Here is a 6,000-nt window from a genome sequence, read left to right on the forward strand (position 1 = left end):
ACTGCCCAGGTGGTACTCTAAGTGTCCAGGGGGTACACTCACTGCCCGGGCTACACTTGCTGCCCAGGGGGTACGCTCACTGCCCAGGGGGTATGCTCACTGCCCAAGGGGTATGCTCACTGCTGGGGGTGCACTCACTGCCCAGTGGGTGCACTCACTGCCCAGGGGGTACACTCACTGCCCAAGGGGTACACTCACTGCCCAGGCAGTACACTCACTGCCCAGCGGTACACTCAGTGTCCAGGGGTACACTCACTGCCTGGGCTACACTCGCTGCCCAGGGGGTACGCTCACTGCCCAGGGGGTATGCTCACTGCTGGGGTTACGCTCACTGCCTAGTGGGTGCACTCACTCCCCAGGGGGTACACTCACTGCCCTGGTGTACACTCACTGCCCTGGTGTACACTCAATGCTCAGGGGGTAGACTCACTGCCCAGGGGGTACACTCACTTCCCAGGGTGTACACTCACTGCCCAGGGGGTACACTCACTGCCCAGGGGGTACACTCACTGCCCTGGGGTACACTCACTGCCCGGGGATACACTCACTACCCAGGGGGTACACTCACTGACCAGGGGGTACACTCACTGCCCTGGGGTACACTCTTTCCTCAGGGATACACTCACTGCCCAGGGGGTGCACTTACTGCCCAGGGGGTGCACTCACTGCCCAGGGGGTACACTCACGTCACAGGCGGTACACTCTCTGCCCAGGGGGTACAATCCCTGCCCAGGGGGTACACTCCCTGCCCAGGGGGTACACTCAATGCCCAGGGAGTACACTCACTGCCCAGTGAGTACACTCACTGCCCAGGGGGTACACTCTCTGCCCAGGGGCTACACTCACTGCCCAGGGGGTACACTCAACGCCCAGGAGGTACTCTCACCGCCCAGGGGGTACACTCACCGCCCAGTGGGTACACTCACCGACCAGGGGGTACACTCACCACCCAGGGGGTACACTCACTGCCCAGGGGTACACTCAATGCCCAGTGAGGTACACTCACAGCCCAGGTGTACACTCACTGCCCAGTGGATACAATCACTGCCCAGGAGGTACACTCACTGCCCAGGGGGTTCAATCACTTCCCAGGTGGTACACTCACTGACCAGGCAGTACACTCAGTGTCCAGGGGGTACACTCACAGCCCGGGTGTACACTCACTGCCCAGCGGGTACGATCACTGCCCAGGGGGTTCACTCACTGCTGGGGTACACTCACTGCCCAGTGCGTTCACTCACTGCCCAGGGGGTACACTCACTTCTGGGGCTACACTCACTGCCCAGGTATTCACTCACTGCCCAGGGGTACACTCACTGCCCAGGGGTACACTCACTGCCCAAGGGGTACGCTCACTGCCCAGGGGGTACACTCGCTGCTGGGGGGACACTCACTGCCCAGGTGGTACAATCACTTCCCAGGTGGTACACTCACTGACCTGGTGGTACACTCACTGCCCAGGGGTGCACTCACTGCCCAATGCGTTCACTCACTGCCCAGGGGTACACTCACTGCCCAAGGGGTATGCTCACTGCCCAGGGGGTACACTCGCTGCTGGGGGGACACTCACTGCCCAGGTGGTATGCTCAAATGCACAGGTGGTACACTCAAATGCCCAGGTGGTACACTCACTGCCTTGGGGTACACTCACTGCCGAGGGGTACACTCACTGCACTGGGGAACACTCACTGCCCAGGGGTACACTCACTGCCCAAGGGGTACGCTCACTGCCCAAGGGTTACGCTCACTGCCCAAGGGTACGCTCACTGCCCAAGGGGTATGCTCAGTGCCCAAGGGGTACACTCACTTCTGGGGGGACACTCACTGCCCAGGTGGTAAACACACTGCCCAGGGGGTACACTCACTGCCCAAGGGTACACTCACTGCCCGGGTGGTACACTCAAATGCGCAGGTGGTGCACACAAATGCCCAGGTGGTACACTCACTGCCCTGGGGTACACTCACTGCCGAGGGGTACACTCACAGCCCGGGGGTAAACTCACTGCCCGGGAATACACTCACTGCCCAGGGGGTACACTCACTGCCCAGGGTTACACTCAGTGCCCAGGGAGTTCACTCACTGCCCAGGGGGTTCAGTCACTGCCCAGTGGGTACACGCACTGCTGGGGGTACACTCACTGCCAAGGGGTACACTCACTGCCCAGTGGTACACTCAGAATCCAGGGGGTACACTCACTACCCGGGCTACACTCACTGCCCAGGGGGTAAACTCACTGCCCAGGGGGTACACTCTTTGCCCAGGAGTATACTCACTGCCCAGTGGGGTACTATCTCTGCCCAGGGGGATCACTGACTGCCCAGGGGTACGCTCTCTGCCCAAGGGTACACTCATTGCCCGGGTGTACACTCACTGCCCAGGGGGTACTCTTACTGCCAAGGGGGTACACTTACTGCCCAGGGGATACACTCTGTGCCCAGGGGATACATTCAGTGCCCAGGGGGTACACTCAATACAATACAATACAATACAAATCGCTTTATTGGCATGATAAGGTACATCTTATGTTGCCAAAGCATCAAAATACATTTATGGTTGAACACATAAACGCGGTTCCATTCATACAGTGTATAAACAGGTATATCCCTGAGTTTATAAATATATTTTCGCCTTGTTTATATATATTCTTGTCTTAGTTTACAGTTTGTCCCTCTGTTCATGGCAAGCTGTAACATAGTGTGCCGCCAGTGTTACACAGCTTCTCTCCTCCCCCAGTAGGAATGGGAGTTTTTGGTTGTCAGTCAGATTTCTGAATTCAGGGCATATTTGTGAGAATTTTTGAGAGAAATTCTCTCTGATGCCCTGATATTTTCCACAGGCTGTGAGGAAGTGCATCTCTGTCTCAACTACTCCCTGACTGCAGTGAGAGCATATCCTGTCTTCTCTTGGCAGCCTGGTCTGCCTGTGTCTGCCTTTTTCGATCGCTAGGCTATGTTCGCTAAGTCTGTACCTTGTCAAGGTTCTTCTCAGTTTGTTATCCTTTACCATGGTCAGGTAATCAGCTATGTTGTATTGTCTGTTTAGGGCCAAGTAGCAACACTCACTGCCCAGGGGGTACATTCACTGCCCAGGGATACACTCATTGCCCAAGGGGTGCACTCTCACTGCCCGGGGTTACACTCACTGCCCAGGGGGCACACTCATTGCCCAGGGGTACACTCACTGCCCGGGGGTACACTCATTGCCCAAGGGGTACACTCACTCCCCAGGGGGCACACTCACTGCCCAGGGGGCACACTCACTGCCCAGGGGTACACTCACTGCCCAGGGGTACACTCACTCACTGCCCGAGAGTACACTCACTGCCAAGGGGTGTACACTCACTGCCCGGGGTTACACTCACTGCCCAGGGGGCACACTCATTGCCCAGGGGTACACTCACTGCCCGGGGGTACACTCATTGCCCAAGGGGTACACTCACTCCCCAGGGGGCACACTCACTGCCCAGGGGTACACTCGCTGCCCAGGGGTACACTCACTCACTGCCCGAGAGTACACTCACTGCCAAGGGGTGTACACTCACTGCCGAGGGGTGTACACTCACTGCCGAGGGGTGTACACTTACTGCCCGGGGGGGACACTCACTGCCAAGGGGTACACTCGCTGCCCAGTGGGTAGACTCGCTGCCCAGTGGGGTATACTCACTGCCCAGTGGGGTACACTCAATGCCCAGGGGATACTCTGACGGCCCAGGGGTTACACTCACTGGCCAGAGGTACACTCAAATCCCAGGGGGTACGCTCACTGCCCAGGGGGTACACTCTCTGCCCAGGGGTTACACTGACTGCCCAGGGGTACGTTCTCTGCCCAGGGGTACGCTGACTGCCCAGGGGTACGCTCACTGCCTGGGGGCACACTCAGTTCCCAGTGGGGTGCACTCACTGACGAGGGGTGTACACTTACTGCCCGGCTAACACACTCACTGCCAAGGGGTACACTCGCTGCCCAGTGTGTGCACTCACTGCCCAGTGGGGTACACTCAATGCCCAGGGGGCACACTCACTGCCCAGGGGTACACTCAATGCCCAGTGGGGTACACTCACTGCCCAGGGGAACACTCACTGCCCAGGGGGTACACACACTGCTGGGGGTAAACTCACTGCCTAGGGGTACACTCTCTGCCCAGTTGGTACACTCACTGCCCAGGGGTACACTCTCTGCCCAGGGGTACACTCATTGCCCGGGTGTACACTCACTGCCCAGGGGGTACTCTTACTGCCCTGGTGGTACACTTACTGCCCAGGGGATACACCCAGTGCCCAGGGGATACATTCAGTGCCTAGGGGGTACACTCACTGCCCAGGGGGTACATTCACTGCCCAGGGATACACTCATTGCCCAAGGGGTACACTCTCACTGCCCGTGGGTACACTCACTGCCCAGGGGGCACACTCATTGCCCAGGGGTACACTCACTGCCCGGGGGCACACTCATTGCCCAAGGGGTACACTCACTGCCCAGGGGGCACACTCACTGCCCAGGGAGCACACTCACTGCCCAGGGTACACTCACTGCCCAGGGGTACACTCACTCACTGCCCAGGAGTACACTCACTGCCAAGGGGTGTACACTCTCTGCCGAGGGGTGTACACTCACTGCCGAGGGTCGTACACTTACTGCCCAGGGGGGAGACTCACTGCCAAGGGGTACACTCGCTGCCCAGTGGGTGGACTCACTGCCCAGTGGGGTACACTCAATGCCCAGGGGGTACTCTCACAGCCCAGGGGTTACACTCACTGGCCAGGGGTACACTCAAAGCCCACGGGGTACGCTCACTGCCCAGGGGGTATGCTCACTGCCCAGGGGGTACGCTCACTGCCTAGGGGGTACACTCACTGCCCAGGGGGAATGCTCACGGCCCAGGGGGTACGCTCACTGCCTAGGGGGTACACTCACTGCCCAGGGGTACACTCACTGCCCAGGTGGTACCCTCACTGCCCAGGAAGTACACTCAATGCCCAGTGGTACACTCAGAATCCAGGGGGTACACTCACTACCCGGGCTACACTCGCTGCCCAGGGGGTACACTCACTACCCGGGCTGCACTCGCTGCCCAGGGGGTACACTCACTGCCCAGGGGTTACACTCACTGGCCGGGGGTTACACTCACAGCCCAGGTGGTACAATCACTGCCCAGGGGTGCACTCACTGCCCAGTGCGTTCACTCACTGCCCAGTGCGTTCACTCACTGCCCAGGGGGTACGCTCACTGCCCAGGGGTTCACTCACTGCCCAGGGGGAACACTGACTGCCCAGGGGGAACACTCACTGCCCAGGGGGTACGCTCACTGCCCAGCGGGACACTCACTGCCCAGGGGGAACACTGAATGCCCAGGGGGAACATTCACTGCCCAGGAGTACACTCACTGCCCGGGGGCACACTCAGTGCCCAGTGGGGTACAATCACTGCTGAGGGGCGTACACTTACTGCCCGGGGCACACTCACTGCCAAGGGGTACACTCGCTGCCCAGTAGGTACACTCGCTGCCTAGTGGGTGCACTCAGTGCCCAGTGGGGTACACTCACTGCCCAGGGGTTACACTCACTGTCCAGGGGTTACACTCACTGTCCAGGGGGTACACTCACTGCCCAGAGGGTACACTTACTGCCCAGGGGGTACAGTCACTGCCCAAGGGGTACACTCACTGCCCAGGCAGTACACTCAGTGTCCAGGGGGTACACTCACTGCCCGGGCTACACTCACTGCCCAGGGGGTACGCTCACTGCCCAGGGGGTACGCTCACTGCCCAGGGGGTACGCTCACTGCTGGGGGTGCAATCGCTGCCCAGTGGGTGCACTCACTGCCCAGGGGGTATACTCACTGCCCAAGGGGTACACTCACTGCCCAGGAAGCACACTCACTGCCCAGCGGTACACTCAGTGTCCAGGGGGGGCACTCACTGCCTGGGCTACACTCACTGCCCAGGGGGTATGCTCACTGCCCAGGGGGTATGCTCACTGCTCGGGGTACGCTCACTGCCT

The sequence above is a fragment of the Somniosus microcephalus genome, chromosome 3 (genome assembly GCF_052327205.1).
Source record: "Somniosus microcephalus isolate GS21.2 chromosome 3, FLI_Smic_1.0, whole genome shotgun sequence".
Taxonomy (NCBI): domain Eukaryota; kingdom Metazoa; phylum Chordata; class Chondrichthyes; order Squaliformes; family Somniosidae; genus Somniosus; species Somniosus microcephalus.